This window comes from Diabrotica virgifera, chromosome 9 (assembly GCF_917563875.1).
Source record: "Diabrotica virgifera virgifera chromosome 9, PGI_DIABVI_V3a".
Taxonomy (NCBI): domain Eukaryota; kingdom Metazoa; phylum Arthropoda; class Insecta; order Coleoptera; family Chrysomelidae; genus Diabrotica; species Diabrotica virgifera.
In genome coordinates, this window is record NC_065451.1 from 90,968,890 (window position 1) to 90,996,661 (window position 27,772).

Sequence of the window (27,772 nt, forward strand, 5' to 3'; positions counted from 1 at the left end):
TTATAACGAATCCAGGATCCGCTGACCTCTATCACGTCTAGCTGAAGGTCATTTCGAGGTTAAATCAAGATAAATCAACACAATCGCTGTGAAAAAGTATATTAGGGTGTTTTTGGGGTCCCTGATCACAAAACTGGTGTCCGTTGAGCTCAACCAGGTCAGGTAAAGGCCATTTCAAGGTCAAATCAATTTTGTTAACTCCTCCTGATTTGAACTTGAAATGACCTTTACATGCCGTGGTAGAGCTCAACGGACTGCAGTTTTCATGATCAGCGACCCCAAAACTCCCTATACTTTCAGAGCAATTGTGTCAATTTATGTTGATTTGACCTTAAAATGACGTTGAACTAGACGAGATAGAGGTCAGCGGACTCCGGATTCGTCTTCAGCGACCCCAAGAACCCCCTAATATACTTTTTCAGAGCGACTGTCGATTTATCTTGATTTGACCTTGAAATTACCTTTACCTGACGCGATAGAGGTGAGCAGACCCCGGATTTGTGATCAGCCACTCCAAAAACCCCCTTGTCATATGGTTTCGTCAAATTGTCCGAAATTTAGTTTTTTTTGTAAACCTGTGTTATTTATGATAATATGATTGATATTTATTTTACAAAAATACTAATATATTATTATTGCTGTAAAATGGATTTATTGGAATTAATTAAAAAAGTGTTAATAGTAAGTCATTTATTTATGAAAATTATATCAAAAATGTTAATAAATAAATTTGAACTTATAGAAAATTTTAATATTTTAGATTTTATTACAGGCACCGTCCTTTTAATTTTTGATGTACCAATAATAATATGTAATAAAAAATTAAATGGCTAAACCCTCCAGGTGGGGATTAGCCGCTAAGAAGCTATCTAGATTCATCTTTTTCGAGCAGATTTTTCCCAATCGGCTACTCCATACTATTGACTATGCTTCTCCATTTCTTTCTATCCTCTTTTGTTTTTCTGCTAGTCTCTAATTCCTGCCCTATATAAATCTTCCTTTAATTCCTGTAACCATTTATTCTAGTTCCTCCGCGTCTCCTAACTCCGGGTCTCCATTGTAAAATTGAGTTTATAGTTGTTGCGCTACCTGCTCTCCATATATGCCCCAACAGTCCAACTCTGTGCCCAAATCTGAAAATCTGGAATAATATATACCCGGGTCGAAACATTTTTTTTTAATATATGAAAATAGTTATTTATGAAACGGAGCGAGTGCTATACATCGCGTAAGTTCGCAAAAAGTACTTCACGCACAATTTCATACAATATTTTATCTACGATAAACAAATAAAAATACTGTAACTCTTCGTCACTGGAATTCATTTCTATTCTACAATTCTTAGAACTTTGACATTAAAAATTCTAATTTCTTTCAAACCACAAAACTGTCAAATTTTTTTTTGTAATTTATTGCTCATTATGTCATCACCTCTCTTGTGCGCTGCACAAGAGATCTAAGGTTAGAGCTAAGAATAAGGTTGGCTAGGTGCTACGTTTTCTCGACTCTGTTTTACGGAATGGAAGCTTGGACCTTGAATGCGGCATCAATGAAAAAACTGGAATCATTCGAGATGTGGGTATATAGAAGAATTCTAAAAATATCATGGACAGAACACGTCACAAACAAAGAGGTTCTGAGAACGGTGAATAAAGAAATGGAAGTCTTAAATACAATTAAAACAAGAAAATTGGAATATCTCGGACATATTACACGTGGAGAGAGATACAACTTGCTCCAACTCATTATGCAGGGAAATATTCAAGGAAAAAGAAGCATAGGGAGATGCAGAATATCGTGGTTGCGCAACCTGAGAGAATGGTACGGATGTACATCAAACGAACTTTTCAGAGCAGCCGTCTCCAAGGTCCGAATAGCTATGATGATTGCCGACCTCCTTCGCGGAAATGGCACTTGAAGAAAAAGAAGATGTCATCACCATGAAACGCGAAAGTTAAGAAAGAATATTTGATTATATGAAAGTGTGTCAAAAACAGTGAGAAAAAGTAAATCCCATTTAAAATACATTGTTACTTAATGCTTACTTTAAAGCACTGCTATCTATAATGACAGTTTTCACAAACTAAAAATTTATATATAATATGACATAGAGTAGATAAAAGTCATTTATTAATTATTAATTGATTATAGTCAGAAGAAAATTAGATCATGCACCCCTTGTTTTTTATAATTGTTAACATACTAAATTACATATCCAATAATTATTGTTATCCATTAAATAGATCGATGCAGATCGGCCTTGTATCGGATCCTCTTCTATTAGTCCGTTCGCTGACGGTAAAATATTGCAAAACCCATAAATTTTAAAAAACCACTTAAGATTGACATGAAATTTGGCATACACATAGGTAACATATCAAAGAAGAAAATTGATATTGTGCCGATGTTTTCTTTTGCCATGGGGGTGACTTTCACCTCGTCTAGGGATGAAAAAATATACGTTTAAAATAAGTCCGGAAATGGATTAACTGACTAATTCTAAGGAACTATTGTTCTTTTTTGTTCTTTTTTCAACAAAAAAAACACATGTTAACGGTTTTTTTTGCAATTAACTCAAAAAGTAAGTATTTTATCGAAAAAAACATTCTTAAGAAAAATACACCCCATAAAAAAATGGTGTACTTATGTATGAGATCCCTAGACCCAGTAAAAGAAGAGTTGTAACTAATGACAAATAGGTTCATACACGTCAAATTTCAAATTGAATATTCCAACGTGAAGTGTCAAAAACTAAAGCACTTTTTGGGGAACACTCATTACAACTTTTTTGTAGTGTTTAAAAAAAGGTTAAACAGTTTTTAGCATTAAATTAAGGAAGTTAGCAAATAAAATTTATCGTCACCACTTCACAAGTTGATTTACTCGTGTATGTATTGTTTATAAATATGATCTGTAAGCTTCATTGGTTCAAAGTGCTTATTTTTGAAGGGGATGTAATTGAAAGGGATTGAACTAGTCACTAACCAACTGTGTATGCCAATTTTGAACAGCCATATCTTAACCAATATTTGTCTCAAAGAAAAAAACATAATCCTAAATATTCAGAAAAGCAAAACCTACATTTTTTACACTTTGTAATTTTTGGTAGCACTAATAAATTTTATGTCATTTTGAAAAAAAAAGCATCTCTTTCAAAATTTAAACAATTTTACTTTAAAACCCAATTTTTTCAAAAATTAGCCCTTTACTTAGCCCGAATTAAGGGGTGATTTTCGGAGTTTTTTAAGAAAAATAGGACCTACTTTATTTTGAAAGTATCTTTCTTAATTTTAACGCTAGAAACTTTTTTAGAAAACATAAAAAAGATTTTTTTAAAACTTTAAAAAGTTGTAATAAGTTTTCTCAGAACAGTGTATCATTTTTTAGTTGCTATCATTTTTTGGTTATTTCACATGAAATTATTCATTTTTAAATTTGACGAATATGAACCTGTTTCCTGTTTTACATTAGCTACAAAGCTACAACTTTGCTTCTACTGATTCTAAAAAGTTATACGTACATCAATTTTGTTACTTTATAAGCTATATTTTTAATGTTTTTCCCGATAACATACCTACTTACTTTTTGAGTTATTGACAAAAAACCGTATAAAAGTGTTTTTTGTTGGAAAATTGACATATCGACTAGCCAATAACTCAAAAAGTATTAACTTAGTGAAAAATTCTATATAACAGAAGTTGCTTAGAATTAGTGTGTTTATCCATTTCCGAACTTATTTTGAACGTATATTTTTCCCCTCCGATTAGAGGAGAAACTCATCCCCCAGGGCAAAGTTTTCTTTTCACTTTTTTTCTTTTACATGGGTCCTATGTGTAAGCTAAATTTCACGTCAATTCGTTCTTTAAAATTTGGAGCAAAAACCGTTAATGAACTATACTATCTCCGTAAGATCGTAAAAAACGAATCAGAATATTTTTCCTATCGACTAAGATACAACCTGGAATACCTACTTTCAATACACCAATAATAATTATTATTGCGTTTTTTATAAATGCATAAAAGCATAATATTTTGGTGCATATTTCAATTCAACTGTTTTTTGCATAATTTAAGGTTTTTTAAGTGCATATTTCCCGGTCTCTATTAATTTAATGTATTTCTCCACGAGTTTACAGCAAAAATCTTGATAATTATGTTTTGACTGTTTTGTTTGTATAATTATTGTTTTATCATACAGTCAAAGTCTCCCTTCAATCCCAAACATTTTTAAAAGAAAATACAATTTTTGCTGGATACGTTCAATCAAGCAGACATTCCGTTAACATTTTTAGTCACAACATAATATCAATGTTAAAGTATTATTAGAGCAACGCGTTATGGTGTCACATTTCTTTTAATGACCGACACACAAAAGATTTTAATGACGGATACCACACTAAGAGAACCAGATTTTTATTACCTACTGCTGATAAGGTAAAGAGTTATCAAATATCACTCGTTGTCATCTCTGTGTTAATTTGAAATAATAAAATATAAATATTGTAGTTTTGTATTCTAAAATATTTGGAAAAAATACCTATGTATTTTTTTTTTCATTTAGGTACACATCATTTTAAGGGATTGTCCGGAAGAGTACAGGCTCAATATATCGGCAAATGAATTTTGTTTTAAATACCGTCCGTATAGAGGAGGTGCTCGTTGGGGATAGGCGCAAAATCTTAGTCGAGTACTAATTAAATGCATTAATTTTTTTCGAATTCTGAGAAAACTAATAAGTATTTTTGAAAAATTTAAACGCAGAATGGAAGCTTACATTATTACCGAGGGCAGAAAGTCCCTGAAAACTTATATAATGTTTATTTTACTAACTTATATACCTAATATATGTTTATTTTAATAAAGATAATGGGATGAAAAAACAAGAGAAAAGTTAGTGTGATTTTTAATTTCGAATATTTCATTCAAAAGAAACTTTTTTTTATTCTAAGGGACTTTCGGTCCCCCGTAATAATGTTATCTTTCATTCTGGGTGTATGTTTTAAAAATATTTATTAGTTGTAATAAATGTATTTAAATAGCATTGGTCAGAGATTTTGCGCCTACCCCCTTAAGAGAGAGTTTACTGTATTTTATATTATTACTAGAATTTATTACTTTAAACTTTTTATCGCTCTTGATTCATTTTATCGTGTATTTAATTCCATTCAATTGTAATTGTACATTCAATTTTTTTGTAATTTTTACACGTTTTATTACTTTCGAAATAACAATAACTATAAAATCGATTTTTCAGCCTACTTGGGTCAAAAAATACACAATTTTCGGAAATTTCGTTAAATGAGAACATTTACCTACATTTCTTGTATTTAAGCTTTTAATAAGATTTTTAAAAATAATTTAGATTATTTAATAGATACATTCACCGGCACGAAAAACGGGCACCCCAAAAAATGGGTCATTTTTGATGGCTCGTATCTACTAAACCTATTCTCCGATTTAAGTATTTCTTTAATATGTTATAGCCTTATTCTTTAACTATATCGCTGTAATAATATTGTTTCTAGACAGGTAAACTATCATTGTATACTGGGCGTACCAATCAAACTGGTTTTTTTTTCAATTTTCACAACACTCTGTGGAATATTCTAGCCTTTATACAATATTGAAATTAAAACCCAACTATAGCCCCAGGTTTTCTTAATGTTCTGTTTGTTATTCATTCGCTTATGTTGGATAATAAAAAAGTTAGGGACTTTAACAACTAAACATGTTCTTTATCAATACATGGTGTTTCTAAATAAGTGCGACAAACTTTAAGGGGTAATTCTGCATGAAAAAATAATGATCGTTTACTTGATAAAGCTATGTCCGCAAATGCTTGCAAATATAAAATTATTTTGCCAAACGATCATTATTTTTCATGCAGAAATTACCCCTTAAAGTTTGTCGCACTTATATTTGGAAACACCTTTATCGATAAAGAACATGGCTAGTTGTTAAAGTCCTTAACTTTTTTATTATCCAACGTAAGCGAATGAATAAAAAAACAGAATGTTAACAAAACCTGGAGCTATAGTTAGGCTTTAATTTAAATATTTTATAAAGGCTAGAATATTCCCCAGGGTGTTGTGAAAATTGAGAAAAAAACTCAGTTTGATTGGTACACCCGGTATACAATGAAAATTTACCTGTCTATCAACAATGTTATCATAGCTATATTGTTAAATAATACGGCTATATATATATATATATATATATATATATATATATATATATATATATATATATATATATATATATATATATATATATATATATATATATATATATATATATATATATATATATAGTGACTGTACACCCCGATATGGGGCTAAGTCGCGTAAGCTTTCTAGATCCTATTTCTTAGGAGGATCAGTCCCTTTTGCTTATGTTATCTTCTTAACGATTTCTCTCCATTTTTTCCTATCTCTAGTTTTTCCCCGCCATTCTCTGACTCCTGCGTTTTTTAAGTCTTCTTCAACTTCTTGCAACCACTTTGATCTTGGTCTTCCTCTTTTCTTTCTTCCTCCTGGATTCCATTCTATCATAGCATATGTCACTGCTTCATCTCCTGCCCGCCAGATGTGACCTAACCATCTAACTCTGCATTGCTTTATTTTGGTCACGATATCTTCTTTTAGTACTTTCTTAATCTCTGCATTTGTTCGGCTTCGATATTCATTTTGCTCTGTTCTGATTGGTCCCAGTATGGTTCTCATGATCTTTCTCTCCACTATTCCTAAGTTTTCTTCATCTTTTTTAGTCATCGTCATTGTTTCTGCTGCGTATAATAATATTGGTCTAATTATGGTGTTATACATTCTCATCTTGGTTTTAATAGACAGTATTTTGCTTTTAAGTAGTGTTTTATTTGCAAAATAAGCTTTATTCGCTGCCAATATTTTTTCTTTTATTTCTGGTATTCTTTCACCCGTTTTGCTTATTGTCACTCCTAGGTATTTGAAATGTTCTACATCTTCAAACTCTGAATTTCCTATTTTGGTTTTTCCTTTTATTGCTGGTTTCCCTAGTCTTAATATTTTCGTCTTTTCTTCATTTAATGTGAGTCCCATTGTCTCCCCTTTCTCTTTTATTTCTTCTAGCATTTCTTTCATTATGTTTCTATTTTTTGCAATAATAACAATGTCGTCTGCATATGCGATTATTTGTCCACCTCTTGTTCTTAGGTTTCCTTTGTTTATATTTCGTAGTACATATTCTAAAGCTAGATTAAACACTGTCGTGGATAAGGCATCCCCTTGTTTCACTCCTTTATTTATAATGAATTCATCTGTCTCGCCTCTTTGCGTCTTTATGCTAATTTTGGTAGTTCTCATTGTCATATTTATTAATTTTCTGAGTTTATGTGGGATTTTTAATTTTTCCAGGGCAATCATTAGTTGTTTTCTCTTAATAGAATCAAATGCCTGTTTGAAATCGATGAATAGCATTTCTAATTGCAGTTTGTATTCATTTGCTTTTTCCATTATTTGTTTTATTGTGTGTATAGCATCTATTGTTGATCTTCCTTCTGTGAATCCACATTGGTACTGTCCCACTCTCTTCTTCGTGATCTTTGACAATCTTTTTCTTATTATCGAAGTCAATATTTTATATGTTGTGCTTAGTAGTGTTATTCCTCTATAATTTTCACAAATTTGTTGGTCTCCCTTTTTATGTATTGTTATTACCTGCCCTATCTCCCAGTCCTCTGGCATCTTCTCTTCCTTCCATATATTTTTCAATAGTGATAGTATTTTTTCCTTCAGTTCCTTTCCTCCATATTTTATAAGTTCCATGTTAATTTCGTCTTTTCCTGGAGCTTTTCCATTTTTGCTCTTCTGTATTACTTCCTCGAGTTCATCTATTGTTGGCTGTTTTGAGACTGCAATGTGTATTTCGTCTGCTTCTTCGTCCACCGTTTCCTCTTCTTCGTGCATTTCTTCTCCAGTGTATTCCTTCGTCAAGAGTTCTCTGTAGTGATCTGCCCATACCTGCCTATATTCATTGTCTTCTACAATGACTATTCCCTCTTTATTTTTTATTCCGTTTGTTTTACCTTTGTATTTTTTGGTTTGTTCTTTAATATTTTTATAGAAATGTTTCGTGTTTCTATTTGTTCTTTCCTGTTCTATTTCTTGCATCTTTTCAACTGCCCATCTTCTTTTATTTTGTCGTAATTTTCTTAGCGTCCTTTCTTAATTTTTCATAACTTTCTCTGTCTTCCTCTTTATCCGTTCTCAGCCATTTAATTCGTGCTTGCACCTTTTGTGCTGTTAGTTCTTTACATTCGTTGTTATACCATTCGTTTTTTGTTTTCTTCTGGTGTTTGCCTACCTGCTTTTTTGCAGCTTCTTCTATTGACTTTTTGATCATGTCCCATTCTGATTTGATGTCCTCTGCTTTATATTTCTCTCTTATTTGCACTGTTACTTCTTCTTCATATTTTTTTCTAATATCTGCATTCTGCAATTTATTGACATTCCATTTTTTCTGTTGATTTTTCTGTTTAGTTTGGATTTTAACTTTTTGTCTTATGGTGGCTGCGACCATATAGTGGTCTGAATCCGCACACGCACCTCTGAAAGTTCTCACGTCCTTCATTGAAGATTGTTTTCTTTTGTTTATTAGTATGTGATCAATTTGGCTATACGTTTTCTGATCAGGTGACCTCCATGTTACTTTATGCATTTTAGGGTGTTCAAATTTTGTTGAATACGGCTATAACATATTAAAAAAATTACTTAAATCGGACCAAAGGTTTGGGAGATACGAGACATCAAAAATTACCCATTTTTTTGGGGTGCCCGTTTTTCGTGCCGGTGAGTGTAGATTAAATTAGAAGTTCATTGTAAAAAAGGAAGTAAACAAAAACACGAGAAAAATGAATTTATATAAGTAAATAGGTAAGTAAATATTATAGATTAAAATAAGTACAGAAAATATATAATTATAGAGATATATAATCACTTATTGTACCTTCATTTAAGGCTAACTTTAAAAGTAAAGCAGATCTGCTATTATTCATGTTTAAAAACAAAAGGCACACAAAACACTAAGTACGATTAGGACCGCGAATCTACAACAGATAAATGTCTGGAAACCGTTACACAGGGTTGCCAAAAAACGGAAGTCACACCGAGCGGTGTGGTATACGGAAGACGCTACGCGTTGTGTACATAACCTGTATAGTAGCACGGGAGCGACACTAGCGCTGGTGATATACCGTCGAACTAAAATCTGATCTTATGAGTATGTTAGTTACGATATGACTTCCAGCGAAATTTTTAATATAAGCCTTCTGATACCATATAGTAGCCAAATTTGTAAAAATATAGGCAAAACGTTGTGACTTCCGAAATCGGAAGTCATAACGGTATATATGAAGTAACAACGTATTACGAGAATCTACTTTGGAAGTCACATGGATACATGTATCAATATATATATATATATATATATATATATATATATATATATATATATATATATATATATATATCAAACAAATGAAATAGAGAATGTGGAAAAATCCCCTTACGAACAATTCACACATCCACCATTTCAGGTTGGGAAAAATTTCTTGAATAGAATCAAAGATCCAAACACCTGTTCTTAGAAATGTGTTTCGCCCTCTTCAACCTCTCTGGGCTTATCAATAAAGATGAGAGGTTGAATATCTTTAGACACATTTCAACAAAAAACAACATTCGAGACCCAGACATAGCAGGAGCGTATATCTACGCCGCATAATCTGACCATGACAGCCTCACGTTTTAATTCCCTAATTACTATAAGTAAAATATATGTTTGAAAAACAAAAAAACAAAAGATGTAAATCTTTGAAACACACTCAGTGATCAAAAGATCTAAGTTATTGGTTTACCGACCAAACGTAACTAAATCAAACAAATGAAATAGAGAATGTGGAAAAATCCCCTTACGAACAATTCACACATCCACCATTTCAGGTTGGGAAAAATTTCTTGAATAGAATCAAAGATCCAAACACCTGTTCTTAGAAATGTGTTTCGCCCTCTTCAACCTCTCTGGGCTTATCAATAAAGATGAGAGGTTGAATATATATATATATATATATATATATATATATATATATATATATATATATATATATTAATTAAACGAAAAGATTTCTCTGGTATACAGAAGAAATCTTTTCCGTAGGTAGCGGACGCGAAAATGTAAATTTTCAATGTCTTCATAAAAGACGATGAACGACAAAAGACACCTCTTTGTGTCACAGATTTGTCTACAAAGCCACGTTATTCGCTACACATTCGTCAATAACGGAGAAGAACCGTGCTATGAAAGGAAACGGCAATTGCATTTTATTTCACTTCGACCACCACCGATATTCTACACGACGTGTTTCGAGCTCATGTCAAGCTCTCGTCAGGAACATCTAGGTGGATGGTCGAGGTGTAAGAAAATGCTTTTGGCCTTTCTGGTAATAATAAAATAACCAGACTTCAGTACACTTGGTACGACATCTATATTAATTAAACGAAAAGATTTCTCTGGTATACAGAAGAAATCTTTTCCGTAGGTAGCGGAGGCGAAAATGTAAATTTTTTCAAAGTCTTCATAAAAGACGATGAACGACAAAAGACACCTCTTTGTGTCACAGATTTATCTACAAAGCCACGTTATTCGCTACACATTCGTCAATAACGGAGAAGAACCGTGATATGAAAGGAAACGGCAATTGCATTTTATTTCACTTCGACCACCACCGATATTCTACACGACGTGTTTCGAGCTCATGTCAAGCTCTCGTCAGGAACATCTAGGTGGATGGTCGAGGTGCAAGAAAATGCTTTTGGCCTTTCTGGTAATAATAAAATAACCAGACTTCAGTACACTTGGTACGACATCTATATTAATTAAACGAAAAGATTTCTCTGGTATACAGAAGAAATCTTTTCCGTAGGTAGTGGACGCGAAAATGTAAATTTTTCAAAGTCTTCATAAAAGACGATGAACGACAAAAGACACCTCTTTGTGTCACAGATTTGTCTACAAAGCCACGTTATTCGCTACACATTCGTCAATAACGGAGAAGAACCGTGATATGAAAGGAAACGGCAATTGCATTTTATTTCACTTCGACCACCACCGATATTCTACACGACGTGTTTCGAGCTCATGTCAAGCTCTCGTCAGGAACATCTAGGTGGATGGTCGAGGTGTAAGAAAATGCTTTTGGCCTTTCTGGTAATAATAAAATAACCAGACTTCAGTACACTTTGTACGACATCTATATTAATTAAACGAAAAGATTTCTCTGATATACAGAAGAAATCTTTTCCGTAGGTAGCGGACGCGAAAATGTAAATTTTCAAAGTCTTCATAAAAGACGATGAACGACAAAAGACACCTCTTTGTGTCACAGATTTGTCTACAAAGCCACGTTATTCGCTACACATTCGTCAATAACGGAGAAGAACCGTGATATGAAAGGAAACGGCAATTGCATTTTATTTCACTTCGACCACCACCGATATTCTACACGACGTGTTTCGAGCTCATGTCAAGCTCTCGTCAGGAACATCTAGGTGGATGGTCGAGGTGTAAGAAAATGCTTTTGGCCTTTCTGGTAATAATAAAATAACCAGACTTCAGTACACTTGGTACGACATCTATATTAATTAAACGAAAAGAATTCTCTGGTATACAGAAGAAATCTTTTCCGTAGGTAGCGGACGCGAAAATGTAAATTTTCAAAGTCTTCATAAAAGACGATGAACGACAAAAGACACCTCTTTGTGTCACAGATTTGTCTACAAAGCCACGTTATTCGCTACACATTCGTCAATAACGGAGAAGAACCGTGATATGAAAGGAAACGGCAATTGCATTTTATTTCACTTCGACCACCACCGATATTCTACACGACGTGTTTCGAGCTCATGTCAAGCTCTCGTCAGGAACATCTAGGTGGATGGTCGAGGTGCAAGAAAATGCTTTTGGCCTTTCTGGTAATAATAAAATAACCAGACTTCAGTACACTTGGTACGACATCTATATTAATTAAACGAAAAGATTTCTCTGGTATACAGAAGAAATCTTTTCCGTAGGTAGTGGACGCGAAAATGTAAATTTTTCAAAGTCTTCATAAAAGACGATGAACGACAAAAGACACCTCTTTGTGTCACAGATTTGTCTACAAAGCCACGTTATTCGCTACACATTCGTCAATAACGGAGAAGAACCGTGATATGAAAGGAAACGGCAATTGCATTTTATTTCACTTCGACCACCACCGATATTCTACACGACGTGTTTCGAGCTCATGTCAAGCTCTCGTCAGGAACATCTAGGTGGATGGTCGAGGTGTAAGAAAATGCTTTTGGCCTTTCTGGTAATAATAAAATAACCAGACTTCAGTACACTTTGTACGACATCTATATTAATTAAACGAAAAGATTTCTCTGATATACAGAAGAAATCTTTTCCGTAGGTAGCGGACGCGAAAATGTAAATTTTCAAAGTCTTCATAAAAGACGATGAACGACAAAAGACACCTCTTTGTGTCACAGATTTGTCTACAAAGCCACGTTATTCGCTACACATTCGTCAATAACGGAGAAGAACCGTGATATGAAAGGAAACGGCAATTGCATTTTATTTCACTTCGACCACCACCGATATTCTACACGACGTGTTTCGAGCTCATGTCAAGCTCTCGTCAGGAACATCTAGGTGGATGGTCGAGGTGTAAGAAAATGCTTTTGGCCTTTCTGGTAATAATAAAATAACCAGACTTCAGTACACTTGGTACGACATCTATATTAATTAAACGAAAAGAATTCTCTGGTATACAGAAGAAATCTTTTCCGTAGGTAGCGGACGCGAAAATGTAAATTTTCAAAGTCTTCATAAAAGACGATGAACGACAAAAGACACCTCTTTGTGTCACAGATTTGTCTACAAAGCCACGTTATTCGCTACACATTCGTCAATAACGGAGAAGAACCGTGATATGAAAGGAAACGGCAATTGCATTTTATTTCACTTCGACCACCACCGATATTCTACACGACGTGTTTCGAGCTCATGTCAAGCTCTCGTCAGGAACATCTAGGTGGATGGTCGAGGTGTAAGAAAATGCTTTTGGCCTTTCTGGTAATAATAAAATAACCAGACTTCAGTACACTTTGTACGACATCTATATTAATTAAACGAAAAGATTTCTCTGATATACAGAAGAAATCTTTTCCGTAGGTAGCGGACGCGAAAATGTAAATTTTCAAAGTCTTCATAAAAGACGATGAACGACAAAAGACACCTCTTTGTGTCACAGATTTGTCTACAAAGCCACGTTATTCGCTACACATTCGTCAATAACCGAGAAGAACCGTGATATGAAAGGAAACGGCAATTGCATTTTATTTCACTTCGACCACCACCGATATTCTACACGACGTGTTTCGAGCTCATGTCAAGCTCTCGTCAGGAACATCTAGGTGGATGGTCGAGGTGCAAGAAAATGCTTTTGGCCTTTCTGGTAATAATAAAATAACCAGACTTCAGTACACTTGGTACGACATCTATATTAATTAAACGAAAAGATTTCTCTGGTATACAGAAGAAATCTTTTCCGTAGGTAGTGGACGCGAAAATGTAAATTTTTCAAAGTCTTCATAAAAGACGATGAACGAAAAAAGACACCTCTTTGTGTCACAGATTTGTCTACAAAGCCACGTTATTCGCTACACATTCGTCAATAACGGAGAAGAACCGTGATATGAAAGGAAACGGCAATTGCATTTTATTTCACTTCGACCACCACCGATATTCTACACGACGTGTTTCGAGCTCATGTCAAGCTCTCGTCAGGAACATCTAGGTGGATGGTCGAGGTGTAAGAAAATGCTTTTGGCCTTTCTGGTAATAATAAAATAACCGGACTTCAGTACACTTTGTACGACATCTATATTAATTAAACGAAAAGATTTCTCTGATATACAGAAGAAATCTTTTCCGTAGGTAGCGGACGCGAAAATGTAAATTTTCAAAGTCTTCATAAAAGACGATGAACGACAAAAGACACCTCTTTGTGTCACAGATTTTTCTACAAAGCCACGTTATTCGCTACACATTCGTCAATAACGGAGAAGAACCGTGATATGAAAGGAAACGGCAATTGCATTTTATTTCACTTCGACCACCACCGATATTCTACACGACGTGTTTCGAGCTCATGTCAAGCTCTCGTCAGGAACATCTAGGTGGATGGTCGAGGTGTAAGAAAATGCTTTTGGCCTTTCTGGTAATAATAAAATAACCAGACTTCAGTACACTTGGTACGACATCTATATTAATTAAACGAAAAGAATTCTCTGGTATACAGAAGAAATCTTTTCCGTAGGTAGCGGACGCGAAAATGTAAATTTTCAATGTCTTCATAAAAGACGATGAACGACAAAAGACACCTCTTTGTGTCACAGATTTGTCTACAAAGCCACGTTATTCGCTACACATTCGTCAATAACGGAGAAGAACCGTGCTATGAAAGGAAACGGCAATTGCATTTTATTTCACTTCGACCACCACCGATATTCTACACGACGTGTTTCGAGCTCATGTCAAGCTCTCGTCAGGAACATCTAGGTGGATGGTCGAGGTGTAAGAAAATGCTTTTGGCCTTTCTGGTAATAATAAAATAACCAGACTTCAGTACACTTGGTACGACATCTATATTAATTAAACGAAAAGATTTCTCTGGTATACAGAAGAAATCTTTTCCGTAGGTAGCGGAGGCGAAAATGTAAATTTTTTCAAAGTCTTCATAAAAGACGACGAACGACAAAAGACACCTCTTTGTGTCACAGATTTATCTACAAAGCCACGTTATTCGCTACACATTCGTCAATAACGGAGAAGAACCGTGATATGAAAGGAAACGGCAATTGCATTTTATTTCACTTCGACCACCACCGATATTCTACACGACGTGTTTCGAGCTCATGTCAAGCCCTCGTCAGGAACATCTAGGTGGATGGTCGAGGTGTAAGAAAATGCTTTTGGCCTTTCTGGTAATAATAAAATAACCAGACTTCAGTACACTTGGTACGACATCTATATTAATTAAACGAAAAGATTTCTCTGGTATACAGAAGAAATCTTTTCCGTAGGTAGCGGACGCGAAAATGTAAATTTTCAAAGTCTTCATAAAAGACGATGAACGACAAAAGACACCTCTTTGTGTCACAGATTTGTCTACAAAGCCACGTTATTCGCTACACATTCGTCAATAACGGAGAAGAACCGTGATATGAAAGGAAACGGCAATTGCATTTTATTTCACTTCGACCACCACCGATATTCTACACGACGTGTTTCGAGCTCATGTCAAGCTCTCGTCAGGAACATCTAGGTGGATGGTCGAGGTGCAAGAAAATGCTTTTGGCCTTTCTGGTAATAATAAAATAACCAGACTTCAGTACACTTGGTACGACATCTATATTAATTAAACGAAAAGATTTCTCTGGTATACAGAAGAAATCTTTTCCGTAGGTAGTGGACGCGAAAATGTAAATTTTTCAAAGTCTTCATAAAAGACGATGAACGACAAAAGACACCTCTTTGTGTCACAGATTTGTCTACAAAGCCACGTTATTCGCTACACATTCGTCAATAACGGAGAAGAACCGTGCTATGAAAGGAAACGGCAATTGCATTTTATTTCACTTCGACCACCACCGATATTCTACACGACGTGTTTCGAGCTCATGTCAAGCTCTCGTCAGGAACATCTAGGTGGATGGTCGAGGTGTAAGAAAATGCTTTTGGCCTTTCTGGTAATAATAAAATAACCAGACTTCAGTACACTTTGTACGACATCTATATTAATTAAACGAAAAGATTTCTCTGATATACAGAAGAAATCTTTTCCGTAGGTAGCGGACGCGAAAATGTAAATTTTCAAAGTCTTCATAAAAGACGATGAACGACAAAAGACACCTCTTTGTGTCACAGATTTGTCTACAAAGCCACGTTATTCGCTACACATTCGTCAATAACGGAGAAGAACCGTGATATGAAAGGAAACGGCAATTGCATTTTATTTCACTTCGACCACCACCGATATTCTACACGACGTGTTTCGAGCTCATGTCAAGCTCTCGTCAGGAACATCTAGGTGGATGGTCGAGGTGTAAGAAAATGCTTTTGGCCTTTCTGGTAATAATAAAATAACCAGACTTCAGTACACTTGGTACGACATCTATATTAATTAAACGAAAAGAATTCTCTGGTATACAGAAGAAATCTTTTCCGTAGGTAGCGGACGCGAAAATGTAAATTTTCAAAGTCTTCATAAAAGACGATGAACGACAAAAGACACCTCTTTGTGTCACAGATTTGTCTACAAAGCCACGTTATTCGCTACACATTCGTCAATAACGGAGAAGAACCGTGATATGAAAGGAAACGGCAATTGCATTTTATTTCACTTCGACCACCACCGATATTCTACACGACGTGTTTCGAGCTCATGTCAAGCTCTCGTCAGGAACATCTAGGTGGATGGTCGAGGTGCAAGAAAATGCTTTTGGCCTTTCTGGTAATAATAAAATAACCAGACTTCAGTACACTTGGTACGACATCTATATTAATTAAACGAAAAGATTTCTCTGGTATACAGAAGAAATCTTTTCCGTAGGTAGTGGACGCGAAAATGTAAATTTTTCAAAGTCTTCATAAAAGACGATGAACGACAAAAGACACCTCTTTGTGTCACAGATTTGTCTACAAAGCCACGTTATTCGCTACACATTCGTCAATAACGGAGAAGAACCGTGATATGAAAGGAAACGGCAATTGCATTTTATTTCACTTCGACCACCACCGATATTCTACACGACGTGTTTCGAGCTCATGTCAAGCTCTCGTCAGGAACATCTAGGTGGATGGTCGAGGTGTAAGAAAATGCTTTTGGCCTTTCTGGTAATAATAAAATAACCAGACTTCAGTACACTTTGTACGACATCTATATTAATTAAACGAAAAGATTTCTCTGATATACAGAAGAAATCTTTTCCGTAGGTAGCGGACGCGAAAATGTAAATTTTCAAAGTCTTCATAAAAGACGATGAACGACAAAAGACACCTCTTTGTGTCACAGATTTGTCTACAAAGCCACGTTATTCGCTACACATTCGTCAATAACGGAGAAGAACCGTGATATGAAAGGAAACGGCAATTGCATTTTATTTCACTTCGACCACCACCGATATTCTACACGACGTGTTTCGAGCTCATGTCAAGCTCTCGTCAGGAACATCTAGGTGGATGGTCGAGGTGTAAGAAAATGCTTTTGGCCTTTCTGGTAATAATAAAATAACCAGACTTCAGTACACTTGGTACGACATCTATATTAATTAAACGAAAAGAATTCTCTGGTATACAGAAGAAATCTTTTCCGTAGGTAGCGGACGCGAAAATGTAAATTTTCAAAGTCTTCATAAAAGACGATGAACGACAAAAGACACCTCTTTGTGTCACAGATTTGTCTACAAAGCCACGTTATTCGCTACACATTCGTCAATAACGGAGAAGAACCGTGATATGAAAGGAAACGGCAATTGCATTTTATTTCACTTCGACCACCACCGATATTCTACACGACGTGTTTCGAGCTCATGTCAAGCTCTCGTCAGGAACATCTAGGTGGATGGTCGAGGTGCAAGAAAATGCTTTTGGCCTTTCTGGTAATAATAAAATAACCAGACTTCAGTACACTTGGTACGACATCTATATTAATTAAACGAAAAGATTTCTCTGGTATACAGAAGAAATCTTTTCCGTAGGTAGTGGACGCGAAAATGTAAATTTTTCAAAGTCTTCATAAAAGACGATGAACGACAAAAGACACCTCTTTGTGTCACAGATTTGTCTACAAAGCCACGTTATTCGCTACACATTCGTCAATAACGGAGAAGAACCGTGATATGAAAGGAAACGGCAATTGCATTTTATTTCACTTCGACCACCACCGATATTCTACACGACGTGTTTCGAGCTCATGTCAAGCTCTCGTCAGGAACATCTAGGTGGATGGTCGAGGTGTAAGAAAATGCTTTTGGCCTTTCTGGTAATAATAAAATAACCAGACTTCAGTACACTTTGTACGACATCTATATTAATTAAACGAAAAGATTTCTCTGATATACAGAAGAAATCTTTTCCGTAGGTAGCGGACGCGAAAATGTAAATTTTCAAAGTCTTCATAAAAGACGATGAACGACAAAAGACACCTCTTTGTGTCACAGATTTGTCTACAAAGCCACGTTATTCGCTACACATTCGTCAATAACGGAGAAGAACCGTGATATGAAAGGAAACGGCAATTGCATTTTATTTCACTTCGACCACCACCGATATTCTACACGACGTGTTTCGAGCTCATGTCAAGCTCTCGTCAGGAACATCTAGGTGGATGGTCGAGGTGCAAGAAAATGCTTTTAGCCTTTCTGGTAATAATAAAATAACCAGACTTCAGTACACTTGGTACGACATCTATATTAATTAAACGAAAAGATTTCTCTGGTATACAGAAGAAATCTTTTCCGTAGGTAGTGGACGCGAAAATGTAAATTTTTCAAAGTCTTCATAAAAGACGATGAACGAAAAAAGACACCTCTTTGTGTCACAGATTTGTCTACAAAGCCACGTTATTCGCTACACATTCGTCAATAACGGAGAAGAACCGTGATATGAAAGGAAACGGCAATTGCATTTTATTTCACTTCGACCACCACCGATATTCTACACTACGTGTTTCGAGCTCATGTCAAGCTCTCGTCAGGAACATCTAGGTGGATGGTCGAGGTGTAAGAAAATGCTTTTGGCCTTTCTGGTAATAATAAAATAACCAGACTTCAGTACACTTTGTACGACATCTATATTAATTAAACGAAAAGATTTCTCTGATATACAGAAGAAATCTTTTCCGTAGGTAGCGGACGCGAAAATGTAAATTTTCAAAGTCTTCATAAAAGACGATGAACGACAAAAGACACCTCTTTGTGTCACAGATTTGTCTACAAAGCCACGTTATTCGCTACACATTCGTCAATAACGGAGAAGAACCGTGATATGAAAGGAAACGGCAATTGCATTTTATTTCACTTCGACCACCACCGATATTCTACACGACGTGTTTCGAGCTCATGTCAAGCTCTCGTCAGGAACATCTAGGTGGATGGTCGAGGTGTAAGAAAATGCTTTTGGCCTTTCTGGTAATAATAAAATAACCAGACTTCAGTACACTTGGTACGACATCTATATTAATTAAACGAAAAGAATTCTCTGGTATACAGAAGAAATCTTTTCCGTAGGTAGCGGACGCGAAAATGTAAATTTTCAAAGTCTTCATAAAAGACGATGAACGACAAAAGACACCTCTTTGTGTCACAGATTTGTCTACAAAGCCACGTTATTCGCTACACATTCGTCAATAACGGAGAAGAACCGTGATATGAAAGGAAACGGCAATTGCATTTTATTTCACTTCGACCACCACCGATATTCTACACGACGTGTTTCGAGCTCATGTCAAGCTCTCGTCAGGAACATCTAGGTGGATGGTCGAGGTGTAAGAAAATTCTTTTGGCCTTTCTGGTAATAATAAAATAACCAGACTTCAGTACACTTGGTACGACATCTATATTAATTAAACGAAAAATTGAAATAAAATGCAATTGCCGTTTCCTTTCATATCACGGTTCTTCTCCGTTATTGACGAATGTGTAGCGAATAACGTGGCTTTGTAGACAAATCTGTGACACAAAGAGGTGTCTTTTGTCGTTCATCGTCTTTTATGAAGACTTTGAAAATTTACATTTTCGCGTCCGCTACCTACGGAAAAGATTTCTTCTGTATACCAGAGAAATCTTTTCGTTTAATTAATATAGATGTCGTACCAAGTGTACTGAAGTCTGGTTATTTTATTATTACCAGAAAGGCCAAAAGCATTTTCTTACACCTCGACCATCCACCTAGATGTTCCTGACGAGAGCTTGACATGAGCTCGAAACACGTCGTGTAGAATATCGGTGGTGGTCGAAGTGAAATAAAATGCAATTGCCGTTTCCTTTCATATATATATATATATATATATATATATTGATGCACGTTAAGTTGTGACTTCCGGTATACAGAAGAGGCTGTCCGACTTCCACCTTTTCTACTAGGAATTATTTTTTAAAAAATGTGTATTTGGTAAAAGGGGGGCTTATAAAATGGGTCTACCTATTGAGGGGAAAGGATTTACCAAAATAAATTTTGTATATATATACGTATATACCGAAGCGTACAGCATACGTTATGGCTTCCATATAAAGGGTAGTTCAAGGCGCGTTGTCACTTCCAGCGGTGTTGTCATATTTTGGAAGTCACAACGACTCGTCTGCTAGATTTACCTCCTATTTTGAGCGTAATGTGTGATCTTTTTAAACTTTTACTGTGAATACAGTTGTCTGTGTTTTAAAGTTGTCTATTTAAATTAAAATATTGATATTCTTTTGATTATACAGGTTTACAAAAAAATACGTTTCGGACTATTTGACGAAACCATATGACTAGGGGGGTTTTTGGGGTCGCTGGTTACGAATCCGGGGTTCGCTAACCTCTATCACGTCAGGTAAAGGTTATTTCAAGGACAAATCAAGATAAATCGACAGTCGCTCTGAAAAAGAATATTAGGAGGGTTTTGGGGTCGCTTATAACGAATCCAGGATCCGCTCACCTCTATCACGTCTAGCTGAAGGTCATTTCGGGGTCAAATCAAGATCAACACAATCGCTGTGAAAAAGTATATTTGGGTGTTTTTGGGGTCCCTGATCACAAAACTGGGGCCCGTTGAGCTCAACCACGTCAGGTAAAGGCCATTTCAAGGTCAAATCAATTTTGTTAACTCCTCCTGATTTGAACTTGAAATGACCTTTACATGACGTAGTAGAGCTCAACGGACCGAAGTTTTCATGATCAGCGACCCCAAAACTCCCTATACTTTCAAAACAATTGTGTCAATTTATGTTGATTTGACCTTAAAATGACGTTGAACTAGACGAGATAGAGGTCAGCGGACTCCGGATTCATCTTCAGCGACCCCAAGAACCCCCTAATATACTTTTTCAGAGCGACTGTCGATTTATCTTGATTTGACCTTGAAATGACCTTTACCTGACGCGATAGAGGTGAGCAGACCCCGGATTTGTGATCAGCCACTCCAAAAACCCCCTTGTCATATGGTTTCGTCAAATTGTCCGAAATTTAGTTTTTTTTTTGTAAACCTGTGTTATTTATGATAATATGATTGATATTTATTTTACAAAAATACTAATATATTATTATTGCTGTAAAATGGATTTATTGGAATTAATTAAAAAAGTGTTAATAGTAAGTCATTTATTTATGAAAATTATATCAAAAATGTTAATAAATAAATTTGAACTTATAGAAAATTTTAATATTTTAGATTTTATTACAGGCACCGTCCTTTTAATTTTTGATGTACCAATAATAATATGTAATAAAAAATTAAATGGCTAAACCCTCCAGGTGGGGATTAGCCGCTAAAAAGCTATCTAGATCCATCTTTTTCGAGCAGATTTTTCCCAATCTGCTACTCGATACTATTGACTATGCTTCTCCATTTCTTTCTATCCTCTTTTGTTTTTCTGCTAGTCTCTAATTCCTGCCCTATATAAATCTTCCTTTAATTCCTGTAACCATTTATTCTAGTTCCTCCGCGTCTCCTTCTAACTCCGGGTCTCCATTGTAAAATTGAGTTTATAGTTGTTGCGCTACCTGCTCTCCATATATGCCCCAACAATCCAACTCTGTGCCCAAATCTGAAAATCTGGAATAATATCTACCCGGGTCGAAACATTTTTTTTTTTTAATATATGAAAATAGTTATTTATGAAACGGAGCGAGTGTTATACATCGCGTAAGTTCGCAAAAAGTACTTCACGCACAATTTCATACAATATTTTATCTACGATAAACAAGTAAAAACACTGTAACTCTTCGTCACTGGAATTCATTTCTATTCTACAATTCTTAGAACTTTGACATATAAAAATTCTAATTTCTTTCAAACCACAAAACTGTCAAATTTTTTTTTGTAATTTATTGCTCATTATGTCATCACCTCTCTTGTGCTCTGCACAAGAGATCTAAGGTTAGAGCTAAGAATAAGGTTGGCTAGGTGCTACGTTTTCTCGACTCTGTTTTACGGAATGGAAGCTTGGACCTTGAATGCGGCATCAATGAAAAAACTGGAATCATTCGAGATGTGGGTATATAGAAGAATTCTAAAAATATCATGGACAGAACACGTCACAAACAAAGAGGTTCTGAGAAAGGTGAATAAAGAAATGGAAGTCTTAAATACAATTAAAACCAGAAAATTGGAATATCTCGGACATATTACACGTGGAGATACAACTTGCTCCAACTCATTATGCAGGGAAAGATTCAAGGAAAAAGAAGCATAGGGAGACGCAGAATATCGTGGTTGCGCAACCTGAGAGAATGGTACGGATGTACATCAAACGAACTTTTCAGAGCAGCCGTCTCCAAGGTCCGAATAGCTATGATGATTGCCGACCTCCTTCGCGGAGATGGCACTTGAAGAAAAAGAAGATGTCATCACCATGAAACGCGAAAGTTAAGAAAGAATATTTGATTATATGAAAGTGTGTCAAAAACAGTGAGAAAAAGTAAATCCCATTTAAAATACATTGTTACTTCATGCTTACTTTAAAGCACTGCTATCTATAATGACAGTTTTTACAAACTAAAAATTTATATATAATATGACATAGAGTAGATAAAAGTCATTTATTAATTATTAATTGATTATAGTCAGAAGAAAATTAGATCATGCACCCCTTGTTTTTTATAATTGTTAACATACTAAATTACATATCCAATAATTATTGTTATCCATTAAATAGATCGATGCAGATCGGCCTTATATCGGATCCTCTTCTATTAGTCCGTTCGCTGACGGTAAAATATTGCAAAACCCATAAATTTTAAAAAACCACTTAAGATTGACATAAAATTTGGCATACACATAGGTAACATATCAAAGAAGAAAATTGATATTGTGCCGATGTTTTCTTTTGCCATGGGGGTGACTTTCACCTCGTCTAGGGATGAAAAAATATACGTTTAAAATAAGTCCGGAAATGGATTAAATGACTAATTCTAAGGAACTATTGTTCTTTTTTGTTCTTTTTTCAACAAAAAAAACACATTTTAACGGTTTTTTTGCAATTAACTCAAAAAGTAAGTATTTTATCGAAAAAAACATTCTTAAGAAAAATACAGCCCATAAAAAAATGGTGTACTTATGTATGAGATCCCTAGACCCAGTAAAAGAAGAGTTGTAACTAATGACAAATAGGTTCATACACGTCAAATTTCAAATTGAATATTCCAACGTGAAGTGTCAAAAACTAAAGCACTTTTTGGGGAACACTCATTACAACTTTTTTGTAGTGTTTAAAAAAAGGTTAAAAAGTTTTTAGCATTAAATTAAGGAAGTTAGCAAATAAAATTTGTCGTCACCACTTCACAAGTTGATTTACTCGTGTATGTATTGTTTATAAATATGATCTGTAAGCTTCATTGGTTCAAAGTGCTTATTTTTGAAGGGTATGTAATTGAAAGGGATTGAACTAGTCACTAACCAACTGTGTATGCCAATTTTGAACAGCCATATCTTAACCAATATTTGTCTCAAAGAAAAAAACATAATCCTAAATATTCAGAAAAGCAAAACCTACATTTTTTACACTTTGTAATTTTTGGTAGCACTAATAAATTTTATGTCATTTTGAAAAAAAAAGCATCTCTTTCAAAATTTAAACAATTTTACTTTAAAACCCAATTTTTTCAAAAATTAGCCCTTTACTTAGCCCGAATTAAGGGGTGATTTTCGGAGTTTTTTAAGAAAAATAGGACCTACTTTATTTTGAAAGTATCTTAATTTTAACGCTAGAAACTTTTTTAGAAAACATAAAAAAGATTTTTTTAAAACTTTAAAAAGTTGTAATAAGTTTTCTCAGAACAGTGTATCATTTTTTAGTTGTTATCATTTTTTGGTTATTTCACGTGAAATTATTCATTTTTAAATTTGACGAATATCAACCTCTTTCCTGTTTTACATTAGCTACAAAGCTACAACTTTGCTTCTACTGATTCTAAAAAGTTATACGTACATCAATTTTGTTACTTTATAAGCTATATTTTTCATGTTTTTCCCGATAACATACCTACTTACTTTTTGAGTTATTGGCAAAAAACCGTATAAAAGTGTTTTTTGTTGAAAAATTGACATATCGACTAGCCAATAACTCAAAAAGTATTAACTTAGTGAAAAATTCTATATAACAGAAGTTGCTTAGAATTAGTGTGTTTATCCATTTCCGAACTTATTTTGAACGTATATTTTTCCCCTCCGATTAGAGGAGAAACTCAACCCCCAGGGCAAAGTTTTCTTTTCACTTTTTTTCTTTTACATGGATCCTATGTGTAAGCTAAATTTCACGTCAATCCGTTCTTTAAAATTTGGAGCAAAAACCGTTAATGAACTATACTATCTCCGTAAGATCGTAAAAAACGAATCAGAATTTTTTTCCTATCGACTAAGATACAACCTGGAATACCTACTTTCAATACACCAATAATAATTATTATTGCGTTTTTTATAAATGCATAAAAGCATAATATTTTGGTGCATATTTCAATTCAACTGTTTTTTGCATAATTTAAGGTTTTTTAAGTGCATATTTCCCGATCTCTATTAATTTAATTCCCCTTCAATCCCAATAACAATCTCCCTTCAATCCCAAACATTTTTAAAAGAAAATACAATTTTTATTGGATATGTTCAATCAAGCAGACATTCCGTTAACATTTTTAGTCACAACATAATATCAATGTTAAAGTATTATTAGAGCAACGCGTTATGGTGTCACATTTCTTTTAATGACCGACACACAAAATATTTTAATGATGGATCCCACACTAGAACCAGATTTTTATTACCTACTGCTGATAAGGTAAATAGTTATCAAATATCACTCGTTGTCATCTCTGTGTTAATTTGAAATAATAAAATATAAATATTGTAGTTTTGTATTCTAAAATATTTGGAAAAAATACCTATGTATTTTTTTTTCATTTAGGTACACATCATTTTAAGGGATTGTCCGGAAGAGTACAGGCTCAATATATCGGCAAATGAATTTTGTTTTAAATACCGTCCGTATAGAGGAGTTGCTCGTTGGGGATATGCGCAAAATCTTAGTCCAGTGCTAATTAAATGCATTAATTTTTTTCGAATTCTGAGAAAACTAATAAGTATTTTTGAAAAATTTAAACGCAGAATGGAAGCTTACATTATTACCGAGGGCAGAAAGTCCCTGAAAACTTATATAATGTTTATTTTAATAACTTATATACCTAATATATGTTTATTTTAATAAAGATAATGGGATGAAAAAACAAGAGAAAAGTTAGTGTGATTTTTAATTTCGAATATTTCATTCAAAAGAAACTTTTTTTTATTCTAAGGGACTTTCGGTCCCCCGTAATAATGTTATCTTTCATTCTGGGTGTATGTTTTAAAAAATATTTACTAGTTTTCTCAGGATTCGAAAAAAATAAATGTATTTAAATAGCATTGGACAGAGATTTTGCGCCTACCCCCTTAAGAGAGAGTTTACTGTATTTTATATTATTACTAGAATTTATTACTTTAAACTTTTTATCGCGCTTGATTCATTTTATCGTGTATTTAATTCCATTCAATTGTGATTGTACATTCAATTTTTTTGTAATTTTTACACGTTTTATTACTTTCGAAATAACAATAACTATAAAATCGATTTTTCAGCCTACTTGGGTCAAAAAAATACACAATTTTCGGAAATTTCGTTAAATGAGAACATTTACCTACATTTCTTGTATTTAAGCTTTTAATAAGATTTTTAAAAATAATTTAGATTATTTAGTAGATACATTCACCGGCACGAAAAACGGGCACCCCAAAAAATGGGTCATTTTTGATGGCTCGTATCTCCTAAACCTATTCTTCGATTTAAGTATTTCTTTAATATGTTATAGCCTTATTCTTTAACTATATCGCTGTAATAATATTGTTTCTAGACAGGTAAATTATCATTGTATACTGGGCGTACCAATCAAACTGGTTTTTTTTTTCAATTTTCACAACACTCTGTGGAATAGTCTAGCCCTTATACAATATTGAAATTAAAACCCAACTATAGCCCCAGGTTTTCTTAATGTTCTGTTTGTTATTCATTCGCTTATGTTGGATAATAAAAAAGTTAGGGACTTTAACAACTAAACATGTTCTTTATCAATACATGGTGTTTCTAAATAAGTGCGACAAACTTTAAGGGGTAATTCTGCATGAAAAAATAATGATCGTTTACTTGATAAAGCTATGTCCGCAAATGCTTGCAAATATAAAATTATTTTGCCAAACGATCATTATTTTTTCATGCAGAAATTACCCCTTAAAGTTTGTCGCACTTATATTTAGAAACACCTGTATCGATAAAGAACATGGCTAGTTGTTAAAGTCCTTAACTTTTTTATTATCCAACGTAAGCGAATGAATAAAAAAACAGAATGTTAATAAAACCTGGAGCTATAGTTAGGCTTTAATTTAAACATTTTATAAAGGCTAGAATATTCCACAGGGTGTTGTGAAAATTGAGAAAAAAACCCAGTTTGATTGGTACACCCGGTATACAATGAAAATTTACCTGTCTATCAACAATGTTATCATAGCTATATTGTTAAATAATAAGGCTATAACATATTAAAAAAATTACTTAAATCGGACCAAAGGTTTGGGAGATACGAGACATCAAAAATTACCCATTTTTTTGGGGTGCCCGTTTTTCGTGCCGGTGAGTGTAGATTAAATTAGAAGTTCATTGTGAAAAAGGAAGTAAACAAAAACACGAGAAAAATGAATTTATATAAGTAAATAGGTAAGTAAATAGGTAAGTAAATATTATAGATTAAAATAAGTACAGAAAATATATAATTACAGAGATATATATACACTTATTGTACCTTCATTTAAGGCTAACTTTAAAAGTAAAGCAGATCTGCTATTATTCGTGTTTAAAAACAAAAGGCACACAAAACACTAAGTACGATTAGGACCGCGAATCTACAACAGATAAATGTCTGGAAACCGTTACACAGGGTTGCCAAAAAACGGAAGTCACACCGAGCGGTGTGGTGTACGGAAGACGCTACGCGTTGTGTACATAACCTGTATAGTAGCACGGGAGCGACACTAGCGCTGGTGATATACCGTCGAACTAAAATCTGATCTTATAAGTATGTTAGATACGATATGACTTCCAGCGAAATTTTTAATATAAGCCTTCTGATACCATCTAGTAGCCAAATTCGTAAAAATATAGGCAAAACGTTGTGACTTCCGAAATCGGAAGTCATAACGGTATATATGAAGTAACAACGTATTACGAGAATCTACTTTGGAAGTCACATGGATAGATGTATCAATATATATATATATATATATATATATATATATATATATATATATATATATATATATATATATAAATATATATATATATATATATATATATATATATATATATATATATATATATATATATATATATATGTATATATATATATATATATATAT

The 27,772-nt window shown here is 34.2% G+C and overlaps 1 long non-coding RNA gene across 1 annotated transcript; it reads right to left on the reverse strand.

The window, feature by feature from the left end:
- Positions 1-5,888: 5,888 nt before the first annotated feature.
- Positions 5,889-27,010, reverse strand: LOC126891499 (uncharacterized). Its single transcript, XR_007700501.1, has 2 exons — positions 26,624-27,010; positions 5,889-5,929 (listed from the first exon to the last, which is right to left on the reverse strand). It is a non-coding gene; the product is annotated as an uncharacterized LOC126891499 (long non-coding RNA).
- Between the last annotated feature and the right edge of the window lie 762 nt (positions 27,011-27,772).